General features: G+C 40.3%; 1 protein-coding gene and 1 long non-coding RNA gene across 2 annotated transcripts in view; one reads left to right on the top strand and one right to left on the bottom strand.

Moving 5' to 3' along the window:
* The window catches only part of dok6 (docking protein 6), a 251744-nt gene that overhangs the window by 171733 nt on the left and 57225 nt on the right, over nucleotides 1-22786 (bottom strand). The window lies entirely within an intron of this gene.
* On the top strand, nucleotides 1267-14444 carry LOC117510563. The gene is made up of 4 exons (XR_004560753.1): nucleotides 1267-1400; nucleotides 10800-10803; nucleotides 11691-11695; nucleotides 14433-14444. It is a non-coding gene; the product is annotated as an uncharacterized LOC117510563 (long non-coding RNA).

Genomic DNA, 22786 nt, shown 5'->3' with positions numbered 1-22786 from the left:
GTATTGAATGTTTATTTCTCTACCATAAGCCGTCTCCAAAGGCGTTTCAGAGAATTTGTCAGTACATCCAACCAGCCTCACAACCGCAGACCACGTGTAACCACACCAGCCCAGGACCTCCACATCCAGCATGTTCACCTCCAAGATCGTCTGAGACCAGCCCTCGGACAGCTGCTGAAACAATCGGTTTGCATAACCAAAGAATTTCTGCACAAACTGTCAGAAACCATCTCAGGGAAGCTCATCTGCATGCTCGTCGTCCTCATCGGGGTCTCGACCTGACTCCAGTTCGTCGTCGTAACCGACTTGAGTGGGCACATGCTCACATTCGCTGGCGTTTGGCACGTTGGAGAGGTGTTCTCTTCATGGATGAATCCCGGTTCACACTGTTCAGGGCAGATGGCAGACAGCATGTGTGGCGTCGTGTGGGTGAGCGGTTTTCTGATGTCAATGTTGTGGATCGAGTGGCCCATGGTGGCGATGGGGTTATGGTATGGGCAGGCATCTGTTATGGACGAAGAACACAGGTGCATTTTATTGATGGCATTTTGAATGCACAGAGATACTGTGACAAGATCCTGAGGCCCATTGTTGTGCCAATCCAAGAACATCACCTCATGTTGCAGCAGGATAATGCACGGCCCCATGTTTCAAGGATCTGTACACAATTCTTGGAAGCTGAAAATGTCCCAGTTCTTGCATGGCCGGCATACTCACCGGACATGTCACCCATTGAGCATGTTTGGGATGCTCTGGACCGGCGTATATGACAGCGTGTACCAGTTCCTGCCAATATCCAGCAACTTCGCACAGCCATTGAAGAGGAGTGGACCAACATTCCACAGGCCACAACTGACAACCTGATCAATTCTATGTGAAGGAGATGTGTTGCACTGCATGAGGCAAATGGTGGTCACACCAGATACTGACTGGTATCCCCCCCAATAAAACAAAACTGCACCTTTCAGAGTGGCCTTTTATTGTGGACAGTCTAAGGCACACCTGTGCACCAATCATGGTGTCTAATCAACATCTTGATATGGCACACCTGTGAGGTGGGATGGATTATCTCAGCAAAGGAGAAGTGCTCACTGTCACAGATTTAGACTGGTTTGTGAACAATATTTGAGGGAAATGGTGATATTGTGTATGTGGAAAAAGTTTTAGATCTTTGAGTTCATCTCATACAAAATGGGAGCAAAACCAAAAGTGTTGTGTTTATATTTTTGTTGAGTGTATGTTTGGTAAAGACCCATACAGTCTATGATCCTATCCACAGCAATGTCAGAGATCCCATGGGGGCTTCCCCCAACTTGCGCAAGTGATGTTGGGAAGCACACAGCAACAGCCAATTGGAGTAGAGAGTCACGGTGACATCAACAGGCTGCTCGCTCGAACATGTTAGTGTGCACACAATGTATGCGGATCAAGCAAACTCAAAAGTAACTCCCAGTAATTTCCAAACCTCATGCATGTGCACATGCACGTCCTCCTGCTGACAACATTAAAAAGAAAAATATTCACCATGGAATTCCCTCCAGGTAAATATGTTCTCATCATTAAAATGAACTGTAATATTGCAACAAGCTAAAAAAAAAAAAAAAAAAAAAAAAAAAACTGACAGTATAATGCTTGGATTTCAGTAGAAACTAAATTTTGTCAGTTTTGAGAAATTTGAAAGGCCGTATAGCTTTAATCTTTCATTTACTATAACCACAAATGTTATTTCCATATACTAGTTCAATGAGTTAATGCTACATTTTCAACTTGTAGTTTTATGTTTTTTTAAACCATAATTTTGGAGTTCTGCTGCTAAGATTTAATTTCATATCAAAATTACTAGTCGATTAGTTGACTAACATTTTTTATTAGACATCCCAACCCAAGCTAAATCCCAATTTCCTGGAATACTATACAAGCTACCTTATGTATTCAAGCGTCAAAAGTTAGCTGTATGAAGTTATCTTTCTTCCGTGATATAGTTCAACTAAAAACTTCCAATAATTTCATGTTTTTAACTCATTTCAACTCATTTCATGTTTTATGACTCTACAGGGCCATCATTTTCCTCTTTATGACCTTTATATGATTCACTCAAAGTACCCCTGCCAAGGCAACTATTGTGTGCCCCATTTCCCTTGGTAGACCTTATCCAAAATTCGTTTCCTATACAATATTTCTACAGGAAATATTAAAAGTAATTTAATCAAAATGGGATCAAATTGGCTTGGCCTCCACTTGAGGGCATTCTGCTCAATGGACCAAATTTAAAAACTGATGACAATCAGCTGGAGGCAGAAGTTGATACAGGGGTAGAGGTAGAAACGCGTCAGTGGAACTCTCTAGAAGCTAAACTGTCAACTCGTTACTATTAAAAGCACTCCCCTGAGAAGGAAAGGGGAGCCGGGTGTACAATATCATCACCAAACAAACAGTGCTCCCACATGTATGGAGGACATGAAGCGGATGCTTTCTTTCTTCTTACCAAAGACTCCAAGGTCAAGTTTTTTTAAACAACACATTAATAATACAGAATGTAATAATTAGTGGCACAAAAAACACTCTGGTTTAGTTGACAGCTTGAGCAAATTTCCATTATACAGCGAGGCTATTTGCCTGCATTTAAAGCACATCAGGTACGTATAACACCTATTTATTTTAAGAAAGGCCATAATTATGTTTACCTACACACCCAACGGAATAAATTAAGCACAAACATGAAGATGTCTTCATTAACACACACACACACACACACACACACACACACACACACACACACACACACACACACACAGCTGAGGCTATCTTTGGCAACCTGGCTGATGAAAGGCAACAGCAGGAGAGGAACTCATTATAGATGGTGATTCAAATAGGAAAGGTAGGAGGTACTTTTTTCTCCAAGAATAACTTCACCTGGTCCCTTTTTTAAACTACTTTTTACAGACTATGACATTCCATCTCCAGAGGACTGATTTGATGCAATTCACTGAGAACTCAAAATGTCAAAAGTAAATTTGGAAACAGCTACACAGGTATGACTGACTTTTATCACAATGCCTATTCATAGCTGAAGCTAAGTGCAGAGATTAATCTTCTTCTCTGTCCTGAAATTACTGTCTTACACTCATACAGACGGGAAGATATTTTTGAGGTGTTTTCAACTATGCAGCTTGGCACACAAACATCTATGCACGTATAAAGTACAAATGCAGTGCACACAAACACACACGCCATGCACGCATTCACAGGCACAGTGAAAGAAAGTGTGTTTAGCTGCAGAGTCCTGAGGGCGAGTCTGTTGATTAATGAGGGGAGGAAGGCGAGGAGACGAGGATGAAGAAGTGTTAATGGAGCCGTGATATATTCTTCCAGGCCTAATGTTTTTTAGGTGAGTCGCCAGTGTATCTGCACGATGTGGAAATATGATACAGAGAACCTGAAAACAAACCGTCATGTTGGAGCAAAACATACGCATCAGATCGTCTTGGACACGCAATAAAATATATCCACCTTTCAAAATGGAATAGCTTAGCTAGTTAAAGAAATTCAATTGAAGATACAGTGTGTAAAATTTAAGATTTAAGGGTGTTTATTAGCAGAAACAGAATATAGACTGATGTAAAAAAGTTTGTTCACCCTGGAGGTTTTACAAGTTTGAATACTTTAGGACATCAGAAAAAAAAATCAGGTTGTTTTCAAAAATGATGCCTTTTAAACTCCCAGTGAAAAGTACATAATTTCTACATCATGAATTAAAATAAATAAAAATATAAAAGCCTAAATGATGGATGCATACATGAACATTTTCAAGACACTGATTACGTCTTGAACTAAATTGACCTCAGTTATAAAGAAACACAAACAGTATGGTACATCTGTCTGGAGGTGGCAGTTCCCCTGAGTGATTGTGCAAGAAGGTAACTAGTGACGGAAGCCACCGAGATGACAAGGCAACCCCAATGATGTCATCGGCTTCTGTGCCTGCGATTGGGTAAATTTTCATAGTGCAAGTGTTGCATTTTGTATCACCAATTACACAGCTTCAATATGAAATGGTTAGAGAAGGATTTTCTTAAAAAGAAGAATTGAAAGTTCAACTACAGTTTGCCAGAAGGCATATGAGATAAGCAAGTCAGGATTTGATCTGTTTTATTGAATGAAAATCCTTCGCTACTCAACTACATTCTTAAGTTGTATGCTGTATGATTTTGTGGTAGGCTTTCCAAAAGTTACAATGATTTTAGGAGGACTTTTATGCGATGAAATTATGGGAACAAATGAAAATTGCAAAAATTGTTGTGATGAGTGATTATTAGCATTATTCCAGCAAGGCAACAGTGTTTAACTCACGGTGACTATTATCATTCATCAAAAATGGAATATTGACTCATCCACCCTCTGGGCGCAAATATTATAACAGCATCAATGTAAGAAAATTATTGTCTTCAAAGCTGGAGAGGCAGACGGGTAATAATATTCCACCCTACGTTAGTCTGTGTTGGTTAAATTTATGCACGTGCCACCAATTTCAATAATGGCTGAGCCATACAGAAGTGGAAACAATGAAAAGTTCAATGTGTGTCAAGTGTTAAAGTGTTCCATGACCATAATGTGTTTATGGAACATAATATGTACAAAATATCAGATATTTTACATGAAACAGTTCCGAGTATCATTTAATTTATAACACACCAATTCACAACAACGTCGCTTCAAGGCGCCTCACTCAAAACAGTTCAAAAACAATATAAAATAAAGGATCAAAAAGCACAATTAAAAGATCAAAAAAAGCACAATAAAAAGATAATAAATTAAAAAGAATGAAAAAGGATGCAAACACAACATGCTAACCATAGGACTGAGAAAAAAAGATGTGTCTTAAGTCTGTTCTTGAAAGTCTCCACAGAATCTGAGTGTCTTATTGAGGCTAGAAGACCATTCCACAAGACAGGGGCACAGTAAGAGAAGGCTCTTTGACCCGCAGACTTTTGCTTCACTCTTGGAACACAGAGCAGTCCTCCATCCGAACGCAAAGCCCGGGCCGGTACATAGGGTTTAATTAAATCAACTAGGTAGGTCAGTGCCAGTCCATGAGCAATTTTATAAGATAATAGCAGGACCTTAAAATCTGATCTCTCAGAGACAAGTATCACACTAACATACAGAAAGTCAACAGTTTCATTTAAAAAACAACTTTCAAACATCCAAAATCAAATATCCACACACTAACCCTTTCTTGGAAGTAAGTAGCATGCTAGCATTAAGAAAACAATGGACAAAACTAATAACTAATAAACAAACAAAAAGATTTGCATGAAGAAACATCATTGTGATGATTCTGCCTTTCCGAAGCATAAACTGGTATAGTGTTAGTATTTTTATTTACTTATTTAATAGTTTCTTTAATATATATAATTTGAGGATGGTCCAAATGAACCTTCCTGTATCAGCAGCTTGCCAAAGACAGAGATGTCCTGGACTGAAAACACCACCTTCCCCCATCAAACGGTCCAGAAATAGCAGCTGCATTATGCAAACAATTTTCTCTACCTTCAGGTGATATACACACACACCACAACATATTTGACTAATATTTATTCTACAATTTATTTTGGATTTAAAATGAAAAAGGAACACAAAATTGCAATTCAAGTCCAGTTCCTTAATTTGTAAGATATGACAGATCTGGATCACCAACAACATTTACCCAAAGACTATCTCTGAATTATGATGTTTGTAGACACACAGACATGCACAAAAGTGATCACATGATCTCTGCCTCACCTTGGAGGAATTACTGAACCAGTAATCACAAAAGCTGGATGTCGCTCCGTTCTTTCCGTGGCTCTAACCCTCATCCATCATTTTTGTTTACTAGGATCATGGACACGTACTGGGGCGGAACAAAATATCTCCCAGGGTTGTGATGGACAGTTTCCACAGCCATATGATTCTAAACATTTCCTGCACCAGCAAAGAAGGCTGTAGGTGAACCAGGTAACAACACACTTTTCCAGTGTGATAAGCAAAGCAGCCCTTCATTCGTAAAAGGGATAAACTGATAGGAAGCGACATGGAAACAAACACCATGAAGGAAAAAAACTCAACCAACTGATGATTGAAGAAGAAGGCAGTGATGAAATGGCAGAAGGGCTGGAGTAAAGACAAACAACTACCACAGAGACATCGACCTACAGGCCAAAAGTCACAAGACAGACTGGACCAGAACAGACTCTGGAAAAAAAATACAAAACAAACAAACAACAAAAAAACCTAACATCTGTGGAAATGATGACACAGGTGGTAAGGCACAGTGATCCTTTCCATTGCTGAATGAATGAGTGAGAGTACTTGGCTAAGCATGTGGTGTTTCCTGATTTAAATACTGTATATCAATAAACAGTGTTTTAATTTAGCCATGTGTATGTCTCCATCTATCTTTCCTCCTACTGAGACGGAGGAACCAAAATTATACCATTCAGACAATTTGCTGTGCACACTTCAACTGTATATTTATTTGTACATATACTTTTGATTCATCCACTGCACATAAGATCATAGGTGGCTCACTTGGTTAAAAGTTTCCAAAGGACAAATATGTGCTATCAATTTAATTATAAAGTCACAATAATTATATTGGGCCTGTACTTTATCAAGAGTAACAGCCCTCCCCCATTACTTTATGACATCAGTACCTTCCAGTGCTGCACCATGTTGGGAAAAACTAACAGTACAGTACTTTTCATTTTTGGTGAAATGGTCTGAATTCTTTTCTACTGTAGTATATGCACTTAGTCTAATTATTCTGTAAGAAACTTTCGCTAATAAAAAAGGATTATAATGGTATGTGAGTGTGTGAAGGTCCTGGGTTTTAAGCGAAATTACTTTATTCTTAATTACAAATAGTAAGTTAATAATAATAATAATAATAATAATAATGACAAATTATTAAATACGAGGTCTATTAGAAAAGTATCCGACCTTATTATTTTTTTCAAAAACCATATGGATTTGAGTCATATGTTTTTACGTCAGCCAAGCTTGAACCTTCGTGCGCATGCGTGAGTTTTTCCACGCCTGTCGGTTGCGTCACTTGCCTGTGGGCAGGCTTTGAGTGAGCACTGCTCCACCCCTCTCGTCGTCGTTTCATTGCGAGGAAATGGCGGAATGTTTTGGGATTTTTTTCCATCAGAATTTTTTCAGAAACTGTTAGAGACAAGCAGCTGGAAACCATTCTAAAAATTTATCTGGCTTTCGGTGAAAATTTTACGGGCTTCACAGAGAATAAGGAGTGTTACTACAGCTTTAAGAATGCCCCACAATGGCGCATGGCGCGCCGCGCTCTGAGCCGCCATTGAGAGGCAGAAAACACCACATCAGTTCTAAACGGATCGCTGTGTGGAGCTAGGACCGTCATGAGCAATTTCTCTGGTTATCACAAGAGCTGGACATCAGCCATTTTCCGGCAGATTTCACTTTTAACAAGAGATTTTGTCATGGAAAGCCACGCGGAGGCTTCGCGCGTCAGGACCGATTCGCTGATCGAGCGAGACAAAGGAACACCTCCGTTTCGGAGTGCCAGGGGACAAGTTGGGACATGTATATCTCGGCTTTCAATGCTTACCAGCCCAGTGAGTATAAGAGAAATTGTGGAGAGCTGGGCATGTCCCAACTTTTCCCCTGGCACGAAACGGAGGTTCTTCTAATTATATTATGGACTGTAGATGATGGAATCCCTAAATTCCTTGCAATTGAACGTTGAGAAACATTTTTCTTAAACTGTTGGACTATTTTTTCATGCAGTTATTCACAAAGTGGTGATCCTCGCCCCATCTTTGCTTGTGAAGGGCTGAGCCTTTTGGGAATGCTCCTTTTATACCCAAACATGACACTCACCTGTTTTCAATTAGGTGTTCTTTGAGCATTCATCAACTTTCCAAGTCTTTTGTTGCCCCGTCCCAACTTTTTTGAAATGTGTTGCAGGCATCCATTTCAAAATGAGCAAATATTTGCACAAAAACAAACAACAACAAAAAATAGCAGTTTGTACATTAAATATCTGGTCTTTGTGGTGTATTCAATTGAATACAGGTTGAAGAGGATTTGCAAAATGTATTCTGTTTTTACAATGTCCCAACTTCACTGGAATTGGGGTTGTATTTGTCTTACTTGACATTGTCTGTCCCGCATTGTAAATACTGCACATGCACACAATGCTGTAATGATGTATTGTGCAGTCCTACTACTAGTATCCTTGGCGACAAGAACGCTGTTGTCAAACTACAACAGACTGAGTAAACCAATTAGTGACAGAGTGAAATTATTTATTTGTCCGGTGGCAAATTTTGTTAATCATTTGGTTTCTGGTGGATTTGGGGCTCTGATGGAGGATGATGTCACATTTCTCATAGCAGCACAAAAAGCTGCATTCAGCAGAACAATTTTCCTGGTTTCAAGACAGAGGGTAAAAAAGTACTGAACGCATCACCATTTTTCAGCAGTAAATATATTTCTAAAGGTGCTATTGACATGAACTTTTAACCAGATGTCGGTAACAACCAAAGTAATCTATACAAAGAAATCAAACCATAGATGTCAATAAATTAAGTTATGTGTAATAATGTGAAAGGACAAGAAAAAAGTATTAAACACCTGAAGTCTGTAGTCTGGTCAGATGAGACCAAAACTGAACTTTTTGGATGCAATAATGCACTCCATAAATGGCACTGCACATCACCCCAAAAAACACCATACCAACAGTGCAGTTTGGAGATGGGAACATCATGGTGTCGCGCTGTTTTTCAGCATACGGCACTGGCAACCTTCATATAACTGAAGGAAGGATGAATGGAAAAATGTACAGAGACATTCTTAATACATATCTACCAGGATGATGAAGATGACATGAGGGTGGACATTTCAGCAACACAGTGATCCCAAACACACAGCCAAGGAAACTCTCAGTTGGTTTCAGACAATGAATATAAAACTGCTAGAACGGCCCAGCCAATCAGCTGACTTGAATCCAACAGAAAATCTATGGAAAGAACTAAAGATCAGAGTTCATAGAAAACCTTCTAGTCCACAAAACCTTCAAGATTTGAAGACTGTGTGAAAGACTGGGCCAAAATCACATCTGAGAAATGCATGCGACTAGTAACCTGTCATTACCAAAAAAAAAAAAAAAAAAAAAAAAAAACGGCTTTTGTCCGAAGTATTAAACACATTTCAATAAGCATGTTCGATATCTTTTCCTTGTGTCATTCCATTTTATCACACATCACTTAATTTCTGTAGTTATTTGTTTTGGTTTCTTTGCATGTATGGATTGCTTGGGTTGGTATCAACATCTGGTGAAAATCTCATGACAATACACCTTTAGAAATATATTTATTGAGAAAAATGGCGACACTGTCCAATAAAAATTTTACACGCTGTATATGTATGGTGAGGGGAGCCTGATTTAAGCAAGATTCACTGAGGTCTGAAAGCAAATGAGGCTAGAATCCAGCTCACTTGGGAGCATGACATCATACTTCTTCACTGTGTTTGCACGCCAACAACATCCTCTACACTATGCCAGCATTCAGTACAGCTGCAATGCTAAACAAACAACCCTCTTTCTCTGCGAGGCCTTCTCGCCTTGAAAATCCCCTGGGTGTGCTCTGATATCAGGATAAAAATGCACACAGCCGCGCTGTCTTTTTCTTCAGTCGGACCTTGGCTAAATGAACAGCCATGCTGCATGATGCTGCTTCAGGAATTGTCCCCTCTCCCCATGTGCTGAAGTCACACCCCATGCTGGAGCGCTGGCCAATAATATGCATCTGACAACCACAGGATATGAATGTATGAGTGTCATAAAAGTAACAAACAAGTAAGGACAAAATGGTAAATACATGTGCAACCACCAAGAAAGCTCTCAGTCTGATGTCCACTCAAAGTTTTCAACATGCACAAAACTTTCCGACGGACTCTCCAGACATAAGCTGACAAGGAAAGCATTTAACGTAGGAGAAAAGGACTTGTACAGAACACAAACGAAGATGAATGGACATCAGAAATTTGCATTTGTTACTCAAACCCTTCCTCAATCAGTCATAGTGCGACAGAGACTTAAAGCTTATAATAGAAAGACACAACTATATATCTGAAATTGTTCAGTTTGTACGACATCGATGTCCAGTATGAAAACACTGGTTAACTTATAGTAACTATGATCACTCACCCAAAACTGTGAAGCCAAATAACGTGCACACGCAGTGGTCACATGACAAGCAGGCACCAGTATTGGCGATAAGTGCCAATGAGCATAGCACACATGGTGCCACTAACACAACACACATATCTTCTGTATAAGAAGGGCTTGAATACCAGGACAGTACAGATGAGCATTATAGGCTTAAAATTATATAAAAATATTTCATGGCATTTTTCGCAATAAAGATATAAATGACAGTACCATTCATCACACTCACCAGTGGCCAAAAGCCATTGGATGTGCATAAAGAATTTGTGTGAGGAGCAGATGGATATTTGTGTTGTTGAAACTCAAGGGGAGAAGCAGAAAGAAAGAAAGCTTTGCAACTTTAAAGGACCTCAATTACACAGTGTGCACTTGAGTGTCACAACACACCCATGGAGCAATGGAGGGTCCATGTAGAGGAAAATATTCCCTTCGGCTGCTCCCTTGTTTGTACTTGGGGTAACCACAGCAAATCCGAGGTGGATCTGCATGTTGATTTGGCACAAGTTTCATGCCGGATGCTCTTCCTGACACAATCCCACATTACATGGAGAAATGTGGCAGGAGTGGGGCTTGTACCGGGGACCTTCCACACTGAAACAAAGTCTATTCCCATGGTTGGATTTAATATGATTAATTTCTGCATGCAAGTTAAACAAATAATTTTGGCAGAGCACTCAGTCAAGACATTTACTTCTGTGCAACCACGCACCTCTGAGCAAACAAAATCTCTTTCGTGCTCAATAGATTATTTTTTGCTCATTATCCAAATAATGACACAATAACATCTCTCACTCAGGTGTCACTCTTAATTTAGCCCACAGTGTGCACGCACAATTTGGCACAATGCACAAGCTAATCAAGTGTACAAATGAATCAAATTGTATGTTGTGTATTTCAATTGCAATTCAATTTATACAGCACCAAATCACAACAAAACTGCCTCAAGGCACTTCACATGAGTAACGTCTAACTTTACAAACCATGAGAGCAAGCACACAGGAGACAGTGGTAAGGAAAAACTCCCTTTGATGATGTCGAGGAAAAAACCTCAAGCAGATCAGACTACGAGGGGTGACCTACTGCTTAGGCCATTCTAACAGTTAAGGTTATTATAAAGCTTTTACCAAGCTGAAGTAACAGAGAACAGAAAAACCAGAGTAGCATCAAAAACAAAGTGCATTATTGAGATGAGCACGTAGTCATTGATGTGGCAGGCAGGGAGTCATCCAGCGCCCTGGGGTGCAGGGCCATCATCCATCCATCACATCAACAATGGGCCACAGCACAACCTGTCCTTGTGGTAGACTATTCCAAAAGCAGACTGCAGTGTACTGTGTCAGCTTCAGCCATGGCAGTTCGTAGTCAGTCCCGTGCCCTGTGGCTTGGAGCTGTCAGCCTTTCGAGATGTTATCAGTGCCTCAGACAGAGAGAAAAAGAGCAGAATCAGTTCACTGGAAAAACTGCACTTAAGGTATGAGTTCACCAGAAATAAATCGACAGGGAAGCAGAGAGAATACTAAGGTGATTCCCAGCAGCTAGCCCTGAGCTTCACTAACAGACCCAGAATTTAGAAGAAGTGAGGGGCAAAGACCTGTTCTGTTACTAATAAGATTAGTTAAAGGGATAAGAAGCATAGTACCATACTATGCCAGTATGCTAGCCATAGCAGAGGGTGAATAGATGCATCTTAAGTCTGGATGTAAATGTCTCGACAGAATCTGACCATTTAATCTCCATAATGAGATCATTCCACAAAAGAAAGGCACGATAAGAGAAGGCTCTGTGGCCTGCAGACTTTTTAATCACCCCAGCGACACAAAATAGTCCTGCACCCTGAGAATGCAGAGCCCGGGCGGTACACAGTGTTTAATTAGGTCAGCTAAGTAGGGAGGTGCTAGTCCGTGAATAATTTTATGGGGTAGTAACAGAACCTTAAAATAAAACCTCACAGAGATAGGAAGCCAGTGAAGAGATGCCAAATTCGGTGTAATGTGGTGAAAAGTTCTGGTTCTTGTCAAAACTCTGGCAGCAGCATTTTGAACCAATTGGAGACCCATGGATGAATCAGGGTCACTGCTTCAGCCATAGATACAATGGGACAAATCTTCACTGTGTTTTGCAGGTGGAAAAAAAAACAGTCCTCATGATATCTCTAATGTGTAGGTCAAAGGACAGGGTAGGATCAAAAGTCACCCCAAGGTTCCTCACTTTGTCAGTGTGACGTACGACACACGAGCCTCAGTTCAGTGTTAGGTGGTCAAACTGATGTCGAGGTCTCGCTGGACCAAGGACTATAATTTCCGTCTTGTCCGAGTTTCAAAGTAAGATCTTCAGGACACATGGTGCCAAGTTGCTGCTACACAGTGTGGCTCAGTGTTGTACTTGCACTGCATGGAAAGGAACACACACAGATTCATTCTGTGGTTCTGAAAACTCTTCTTCCTCACTGATACATCTTAGGGCCTGGTCCCGCTGGCGTTTAGGAGGATTTGCGTATGGATTGTGCACAAAATTGGCTCATATTCACTTATTTACACATTCACACACATATTCACTAGGGGAGGTGATGGTCTAGTGGTTAAGGTGTTGGGCTTGAGTCCAGAAGATCATGGGTTCGCCTGACTGGAAAATCACTAAGGGCCCTTGGGCGAGGCCTTTAATCCCCTATTGCTCCCGGTGTGTAGTGAGCGCCTTGTATGGCAGCACCCTGACATCGGGGTGAATGTGAGGCATAATTGTAAAGCGCTTTGAGCATCTGAAGCAGATGGAAAAGCGCTATATAAATGCAGTCCATTTACCATATCCATGAAACATGCTTATATGAGTCGGCCGACATCCGCACACGTCCGCAATTATCCGCAGAGGCATGTTTTTCCGTTGCCAGGAGCTGCACAAAATTTTGGCTGCGGATGACATCCGCCTTACATTCTCCATACATACTCAATACATAATCTATGTGCTGTATATTCACCATCATCTGCTGATATTGGCAACTGACAGGGATTTGCGGCTTGGCAGTGGACTGGGACAGTGTGTAAAACGAATATTTTATGTGCCCATCATGTCCACATCACGAACTAAAATAAGCTGTAGCGACTGCATACAGATTGGCTATGAATAAAGCATTTTTATTACCTCTGCTTTGTGGCGGATGCAAATCAGATGTGCTGTGAGAAAGTGAGGTGATGGACGCACGGAGCGAAATCTAAAACCAAAACAGCTGTTCTGACTGAACAGAAAGTCCGGTGGTCGCGCTGTCTCCACTCCTTTAAAGAATGCCTCTTCTTTTTTTTATGTATCTTTTTTCCTCTGTTGTAAATAGTCTACAAACTGTCTCTGTTTGTTTACTCTGAAGTCACGTTTAATCTCGAGAGATTTTGTGAGATTTCCTGTTTGACCTGGGAATGTTCGTGTCTGTTCGTGTGTGGCGTTATTGTTTTTACTGTGTGGCTGCACACCACACACTGTACAACCAAACCTGTTAGATCTATGATTTTTTTTTATCTCCACGTGTGTGATCTCTCAGGTTTTGGAAACCTACAGATAATTTTAAAATCGTGTTGTGTGAACCAAGCATTTGGTGGACAACAGTTTTCGTCAGGCTGTGATGATGAATCCGACTGAAAAGACGCAACGGGTCAGACTGAAAGACTATTTACTCCGTGTGGTGGGGTAACCAACAGATCTGCTTCACATAATGCAACTTTTGTTTTGTTAATTAAAAAAGGAAAATACAAGATCTAACACCTTTCTTCCTGTTCACTGGGATGAATTTAGGATGTAAATAGAGACATTAACAGTGTTGGGTTCAAACTGTGTTCGGGCAGAAACATTAAAATGCTGGTGGAGTTTGGGTTGGGTTCGGACGGAATTTCGAGACCTGAACTGCACTCTTATTTGTGGACAGCTGTGGTCTTCACACACCAGTGTGTCATGGTTACAGACTGTGACCTTCTGGGATGCATGAATTTAGAACAGGGTTTTAACCCTTTTCCACATGTAAACTAGTTAAACTTTTACACTGGCCTTCATTTCAAATACTTTAGAGTGAGTAGTTCACTGAAAGATCTGGATAAATGATTACCTCCATGAAGGTATATAATTAATTGAGGTAAAAGGCTTCAATTTGATCTACAGATGAGCTGATAATGTTTATACCATGGGTGTTTTTTTTCCTTTCTAGAACATGGCTGAAGACTTTCAACTTATTGATGGCATTAGTAACATGAAGCTGGAATCTGCCTACACAACAAACACTGAAAAGGAGACTCAGCAGAAGGAAAAGGATCTGCTCAATAAGTAAAGACACCTTGAAGCTCTGATACGTGTTGTACAGGAAGCCTGGAAAGAACTGCTTCATGAAAATAAAGGCATACACATAACAGATGAGTGAATGACTCAAATTGATAAGACAAAAGATTGAGGATGAGAAAGAGGCACTGAAGCGGGAGGCTTAAAAGATGGTCAGAATAAGAAAAGGATTATAGTATATTCAGTATCTATTCATTCATTAATTTTCTATTATTGCACAAGTTTGCTGCTTGAAATAAATAAAAGAAATCAAATCAAATAAATCAAATTTCAGCTGAAGAAGAAATGTATGATAGTGGAAAGAGCAAAATTCACCAAACAACAACTATATTATTGCAGTGAGGTAAGAGTTTAATGCCAAAGAAAACAAGAAGCCTGTGGACAAGTAGGCCTCTGAATTTGAGCAGGAAGAAATGGAACAAATCAGAAAAGCCCATATCGAGGAAAAAAACACTGCGAAAATGGGTGAGAGCTTCACAACTGAACAAGAAAATTAGCAAAATCAAATAATTGCCAAAGAAGGGAAAGAAGAACGCGACATGTTTCTGGAAAGGGACCAATTTTTAGGGGCGCACCTTTCGGTCTGCTACACCGGATCAGATCTGGATCAAACTTTGTCAGGCAATACTGAGTCTGCACCTCACTTTCAAATAAGAGAGTGATTGGAGCACATTTGATTAAGATACAATGTAAAAATACACTAAATGGGGTTTTCTATGTTAAATTTAAAATGGCCACAAAAATCTGTAATCTGGATCAGATCTGCATCAAACTTTGTCAGTTGATAAAGGATAACATCATACATAACGCTCTCAAATATTAAGAAATTCAGTCTTTTTTGACAGTTATGAATTTTTGAAAATTTGTTCAATGGTAAAAGCTAGGGAATTTTCAAAGATTTTTCCTGACTTCACCCTTTGACCTATGCCCTTGAAAATTGAATCAGTTCTTGCATATCAGGATATGAATCGTCTGTAAAAATTGTATAACAATATATGAAAAATTGCGGTTTCGAGGCTGTTCACAATCACACAAACAAACAGGGGCAAAAACATAAGCTCCGCTCAATTTCATTGGCGGAGGTTATGAAGCGTTTCATCCAAAAACAGAGAGAGGTAGCATAACCAGAAATTGAACCCAGGTCTACATATTGATTGTCCAATTTCTGTCTGACTTTTGCAAATGTTTTACATTATATTACATTTGAGGTTTTTTTTGTTGTTTTGTTTTGTTTTTTGTTTTACGAGACATTTTTTGTTAAGTATGTGTGTGTATGTGCGCCAAATAAAATTTATTCATTCATTCTTTATTAAATAGCCTACATGGAAATAACAGACAGACATTTCTACATACTGACTGATAAAATGGAATGGAATAAGGGCTGTCGGGAAAAATTAAGTTTGAGCATTTTTAGCCAGCGAGTAAACAAACATATTTTATGCAACTGCTTGTCATTAAAAAAAAAACTAATGTAAATACAAGAAAACAAAAGATGACAGTCTAAACCATCGAATCTTGTTCATCTGTTTCTCTCAAACCCCATGGTCTTATAGCTCAAAGAAAAAACTGGCTTTGTCATTCCAATACTTTGAGTTATTCAATTCAATTCAAGTTTATTTATATAGCACATTTAAAAGCAACTGCAGTTGACCAAGGTGCTTCACAATAGCAGCATTGCAATAACTGTAAAATATTTACAAGGGGAAGTGAATAACAAATCTAAAAATACAGTACAAAATAACAAACCAAAGCATACACCACTTAACAATTGTTGAAAGCCAGGAAGAAGAGGTGAGTTTTCAGTTCAGACTTAAACTGTCCTACAGACTCTGAGAACCTGACAGACCGAGGAAGGCTGTTCCAGAGTCGGGGCGCTGCCACAGAAAAGGCTCCATCACCTCTGGATTTAAGCCTGGCTTTAGGGACAACTAGGAGGAGCTGATCAGCTGTCCTCAGAGCTCTAGGTGGAGTGTATGGTTATGGGGTTATGGAGTTAAGGCGCGCCTCACCTTGCTGCATCCACGACGGGAGCTCTGGATGGCAACCACCCAGAAAGAGGCACCACTTTATTTTAATATGAATTTAAATAAAACAAATAAGACAACAGAACAACAGGATAACATTCATAACAGGCTTCATTAACGTGTCCTTTTTGTGACTTTTGCTTGCATTTACAGTGCCGAACTATCTACTTTGCTGTCAGGTTGTCGGATCTGTCGGAATTGAGAATATAAAATAACCATGAAAAATCTCACTACTGAGCTTGACTTGTTCCCCCAAAGGGATTAAAGAATGCTGCACTTTACAAAGCACAAAGCTCTTACAGACAGTGTCAGCTTGGTGTAAAATGTGTTTATGAAAAGCCATCAGGAAAGAAAAAGAAAGCTTGACAGAAAAGGAGAAGCCGTGTCGGGCTGAATCCTCACAAGCTTTTCGAGTGTGTGAAAGAAAAGTGTTTGATATAATGGTTCATTATTGGCCACCAGTCTTGCTATAGTGCATTATTTAAGCTATTGATTTTGAGACATCATCAACTGCTAATAGCAATGTTTGTCCCTGCTCATGCCAAAAAGCTTTTTTTGATAATTAGTAATGACGTGAATCAATGTGAAATGTTCCAACGAGATTTGGGCAGAGATTTATTTATGAAAGGGACTATATAACACAGGCAAATTTTTCATAGTGAATAACAGCTGTTAGGTTGTTGGTCCAATATCCTGCTCAAGATGCAATCCATCAGAGCCACTAAGGGCTGGCAAATTTGTCTTCTGGTCTTTTTCTGATAAAGGATGCTGATTTAAAGCTAAAGAAATGACCGTGCAATGTGTAGCTCTGCAATTTGTGAATTAATGCACGAAGACCAAAAGCATCAATCACAAACTAAGATTAAACTAGGTTATACACACCTACAACTAAAGCTCAACATATCAAATAAAATCTCTGTTGCAAAGTCTATTTGCATTTGGAAATCCGAGAGATGCAAATGAGAAAACGGCTAATTGTGCCAAATAGATGTTACTGATTTTTTTTTCTACCAGATTAATAACTTCTTTGCACAACCTGAGCTATATTTGTCCACGCTGCTTCAAAAGGAAAAGCTATTCCTAAATGTCTAACTGCCTTTTCTACTCTCCACTGAAAAATGCAGCTCCAGATAGGCACCATTTTGCCCCCTGTCATTGTTAATAGGGCATTAAAGTGGCTAAATCTGACCTTAAATGGTCACGCCATGTTTGACAATAGACACATTGTTCTTCACTTCTCTGCCTAGTCGATTTTTGTGCACCAATGAGGAAACATATCCACACAAATGCAATGCACACTTGCCACGTAAAGGTCAGCGGTCTGGTTGCGGGAAACAGCTGCTGACTTGTCAGTGTAAAAAAAAGGCAAGACAAAAAGAGAATAAAACACTTAACTTTGCGGAACTGTTGACAGAAATCGGCAAAGAAAATGGTGGAATGGTGGAGGTGATAGCAGCGCTAAGGAATAACAGCGTGACTTCACAGGTTGGATATACTGTAAATCCTTTATGTTTGCTGTCAGTGTCTTTATCGGTGTCCATATACCATGCCAGTGCACCATCTGATGTGAAAGTCCTCCACAACATAACATTTCAAGGTTTTTTTTCCTTTCTACAGTTGCTGCTTAATTTCAGGTATCCTGATGTTGAGATGTTGCTTTTTTGAAGGAGAAGAAAGTTTGTTATCAATCAATCAATCAATTTTATTTATATAGCGCCAAATCACAACAAACAGTTGCCCCAAGGCGTTTTATATTGTAAGGCAAGGCCATACAATAATTACGTAAAAACCCCAACGGTCAAAACGACCCCCTGTGAGCAAGCACTTGGCGACAGTGGGAAGGAAAAACTCCCTTTTAACAGGAAGAAACCTCCAGCAGAACCAGGCTCAGGGAGGGGCAGTCTTCTGCTGGGACTGGTTGGGGCTGAGGGACAGAACCAGGAAAAAGTCATGCTGTGGAGGGGAGCAGAGGTCAATCACTAATGATTAAATGCAGAGTGGTGCATACAGAGCAAAAAGAGAAAGAAACACTCAGTGCATCATGGGAACCCCCCAGCAGTCTAAGTCTATAGCGCATAACTAAGGGATGGTTCAGGGTCACCTGATCCAGCCCTAACTATAAGCTTTAGCAAAAAGGAAAGTTTTAAGCCTAATCTAAAAGTAGAGAGGGTGTCTGTCTCCCTGATCTGAATTGGGAGCTGGTTCCACAGGAGAGGAGCCTGAAAGCTGAAGGCTCTGCCTCCCATTCTACTCTTACAAACCCTAGGAACTACAAGTAAGTCTGCAGTCAGAGCGAAGTGCTCTATTGGGGTGATATGGTACTATGAGGTCCCTAAGATAAGATGGGACCTGATTATTCAAAACCTTATAAGTAAGAAGAAGAATTTTAAATTCTATTCTAGAATTAACAGGAAGCCAATGAAGAGAGGCCAATATGGGTGAGATATGCTCTCTCCTTCTAGTCCCCGTTAGTACTCTAGCTGCAGCATTTTGAATTAACTGAAGGCTTTTCAGGGAACTTTTAGGACAACCTGATAATAATGAATTACAATAGTCCAGCCTAGAGGAAATAAATGCATGAATTAGTTTTTCAGCATCACTCTGAGACAAGACCTTTCTACATAATTTTAGAGATATTGCGTAAATGCAAAAAAGCAGTCCTAAATATTTGTTTAATATGCGCTTTGAATGACATATCCTGATCAAAAATGACTCAAAGATTTCTCACAGTATTACTAGAGGTCAGGGTAATGCCATCCAGAGTAAGGATCTGGTTAGACACCATGTTTCTAAGATTTGTGGGGCCAAGTACAATAACTTCAGTTTTATCTGAGTTTAAAAGCAGGAAATTAGAGGTCATCCATGTCTTTATGTCTGTAAGACAATCCTGCAGTTTAGCTAATTGGTGTGTGTCCTCTGGCTTCATGGATAGATAAAGCTGGGTATCATCTGCGTAACAATGAAAATTTAAGCAATGCCGTCTAATATGTTATGGAGCTCAAAGTGTGAAAGGCTCTGTCCGTGATGCTGATCCCTCTGCACATGGACTCAGGGCTGCTTCAGGCCAGGGGTCACAAACCCTGCTCCTACTACAAGTCACATCAGCAGAAAGACTGCATTGATAGGCATGCCAGCTTTTTCCCCCCAAGTGTTTATATTTTCAACAACAGTCCTCAGCTATTGAGCTGCCAACAGAGGATGGTAGAGGTTATGGGTGTGTGTTTTTATCTTTCTGTCACTGTCTATAAAGGCTGTAACTCAAAAAGTGGTGGCTTATGATTAAACTTTGTAGACAGGTGATCCATGGGTCAAGGAACAGTTGACTCAATTTTGGTGGTGGTGATTAGCCTGATAAGACAGACCCATAATTCACTTTGCCGAAGTGTCTGGTTCCCTTCCCATTCATGACCATTTTTTCTTGAACGAAAAAAGGCAAGACCCATCCCAACCGTTTATGTCATATGGGGCGGGCTTTATGCAATGACTCATTGAGGAGCACCAAAGACCCACTGTCTGGCTCCCGCTGATATGTAGCGATTATTCGAAGCAGCGCTCACTTCTATTTTGAACCACGTGGACAACATTAAGTCTGTAAAAGCAGAACAGTGAACAGATGTAAAAGCCTTCCCATGTTTGCCTCAATCCCAACTGCACACTTGTTGACACTAGTCTGGTTGTCACTCTTCCTACATTACATGCTTCGTTGCCCTTACTGGTTGTATGTCTATGCAACAGCATCCAAAGGGAGTTCTGTCTGAATGAATGAATGAATGAATTTATTCGGCACACACAGATCAAAAACAATAAAAAACAGACCACGAAAGAGAGAAATAAATAGTCCAACAATGCACCCATGTGCCAAAAATGGTCTAGACAGAAGCAAAAGCGGTACCATCGGATACTGTCTGTTTCCGAAGGTACCGCCCCTGGGAATGAAACATGAATGCAGAGGTATCAGACTGGCTGTGCCAGGCAAGGTGGTGATTTCCATTTTCTTCTAAATGCTCTTGTATTGTTTCATATTTGTTTGTTTTTTTTTCTCCCCCAGATGAGAAATATTTTGGCCATTGTCATGAGCACATCATAGCATCTACCCTCCATATACACTGAACAAAAATATTTATGTAACATTCTTGTTTTTGCTCCCATTTTTCATGAGCTGCACTCAAAACTCATTTTCAGTATACACAAAAAAACTATTTTTCTCAAATACTGTTCATAAATCTGTCTAAATCTGTGTTAGTGAGCACTTCTCCTTTGCCGATATAATCCATCCCACCTTACAGGTGAGGCATAACAAGATGCTGATTAGACAGCATGATTATTGCACTGGTGTGCCTTAGGCTGGCCACAATGAAAGGCCGTTAGATTGTTAGATGACGGGAAGCTGAGCTCGACACACGTAACTGTCGATTTGCACTACGGGGAGCTTATCTCAGCAGAACACCGGCTGTCGGTAGCTTAGCTTAACTGTCAGTTTAGCTCAGCTTGGCCAATTACGCAAATGCTGAAGCTGGTCCACATCACAGTCGTCCTGTTAACAGCGACCACCCGTCGCCACGTGCTGTCCAAATCTGTGATCACAGAAGTGACTTCCTCAGCGAGACTGGCCAGCATCCTTCATGTAACATCTTAGCTTAGTATGGCGCAATGTGACGCTGCGGTGCAGACCACAAACACAGCTGGATCTATGCTTTTGGGAGCGGAAACATGCATTGTTAAAGAATTTTCTCCTGGCCACATGAAAGGAAAGGATAAAATCCATGGTTAGATCCATGTTTTGAAGGCCATTCTCATGCTGTGCTGGCCTTCACTTCTGCCGTTTGTCCTAGATGTACTATTAAGAAAAACCTCTCACTTTCCTCCTCAAAATATCTTTTGAGGAGGAATCCATTTTGATGCATTCACCGACAAAGTCCACAAAAAACACTGATTTCACACTGTAAAAAATTTAATTTTCCCCCATTCGTTTTAAGGGCAGGACCTGAGATGATGTCACCAAAATTCATATTCCTGACAGCGTGAGGTTTCTGAGGCAGGTGAAATCATGTTGATTTCCCCAAGTATATGACAATTTCTCTGGGGATACGGCACAAAAAAACAAAACAAAACAAAAAAAAAAACAAAAACAATATTTCCCAAATTCTTTATTTATTTAGAATAGTCAGCTCATTTGACATTTGATTTACAAGTGATACACACTTTAATATAGGGTGAGTGTTTAAGCAACTTTCATGAAAAAAAGGGGTGTATGGATGCTCAGTGGGTTCCAAAGCACGGTACGGGTATAGTATAACAACAATCATAGGCAGAAAACGTCAACATTCTGTATTATTTACATATTTTATTTCTTCTTCAACTGTATAAACATGGATCATACTTAGGGCTAGAGCTCATACTTCAGTTAAAACTGCATTTTAATAATAAGTATAAATAAAAGCTGTTCCACTTTTCCATAGGCCGGATTCAGAGACATACCCGCCCACGCTCTATGGTTACATGGTGAAACCTCCTGGACAGGATGCAGATGCTCTCATATAATGTCTGGAAAGTCACCATTTGGCAGCAAGCAATCAGTCACTGCCAAGTCCATCTGGAAAGCAGTTGTCACCAACAGCCCCGTAACCATCACACCAAGGAGACGAGTTACAGCTTCTTCACCCAGCTACAGCTAGCCAGAGAGCTTTGGCATTCTGCATCACAAAGTCTGCTCTGTGGACATGAGTGAGGAGGGTCTCAGAGAGGAACTGACCAACGTGCCCGCCCCCCCAGGGACACAGATCTTTTTGAATGCTGAACATGAGTCAAGCTGCAGCAGCTCCTCTGGTGACAGCCCCCAGGATAACGGACAGATCATCCTTGATGTGGATGTGAGGAGCAGAAGAGACAGACATTCAGAAGACATTGTGGACAAGGAGAGGGTCATGAACATCGTGATGAAGAGTGCAGACCGGGTTGCTGAGTGGTCTGGTTGGCATAAAAATATTCTTCCAAAATCACGGACGAGGCACTGCTTTTTCTGACAAAAAGCAGTGCCTCAGGACAAAAGAATGCTAATGTGTATTTATTTACAGTTTAAAAACAAACAAAAAACAATTATAGCAGTGAGAGTGCAGATTTATTTGTCTGTCTATAAGTGCCGGCCCTGCGATAGATTGGCAGCCTGTCCAGGGTGCACCCCACGTCGTGCCCAATGTTCGAT

The sequence above is a fragment of the Thalassophryne amazonica genome, chromosome 1, assembly GCF_902500255.1.
Source record: "Thalassophryne amazonica chromosome 1, fThaAma1.1, whole genome shotgun sequence".
Classification (NCBI taxonomy): Eukaryota; Metazoa; Chordata; class Actinopteri; order Batrachoidiformes; family Batrachoididae; genus Thalassophryne; species Thalassophryne amazonica.
The sequence above is the reverse complement of the archived record's forward strand: the minus strand, read 5'-3'. Positions and strand labels throughout refer to the sequence as shown.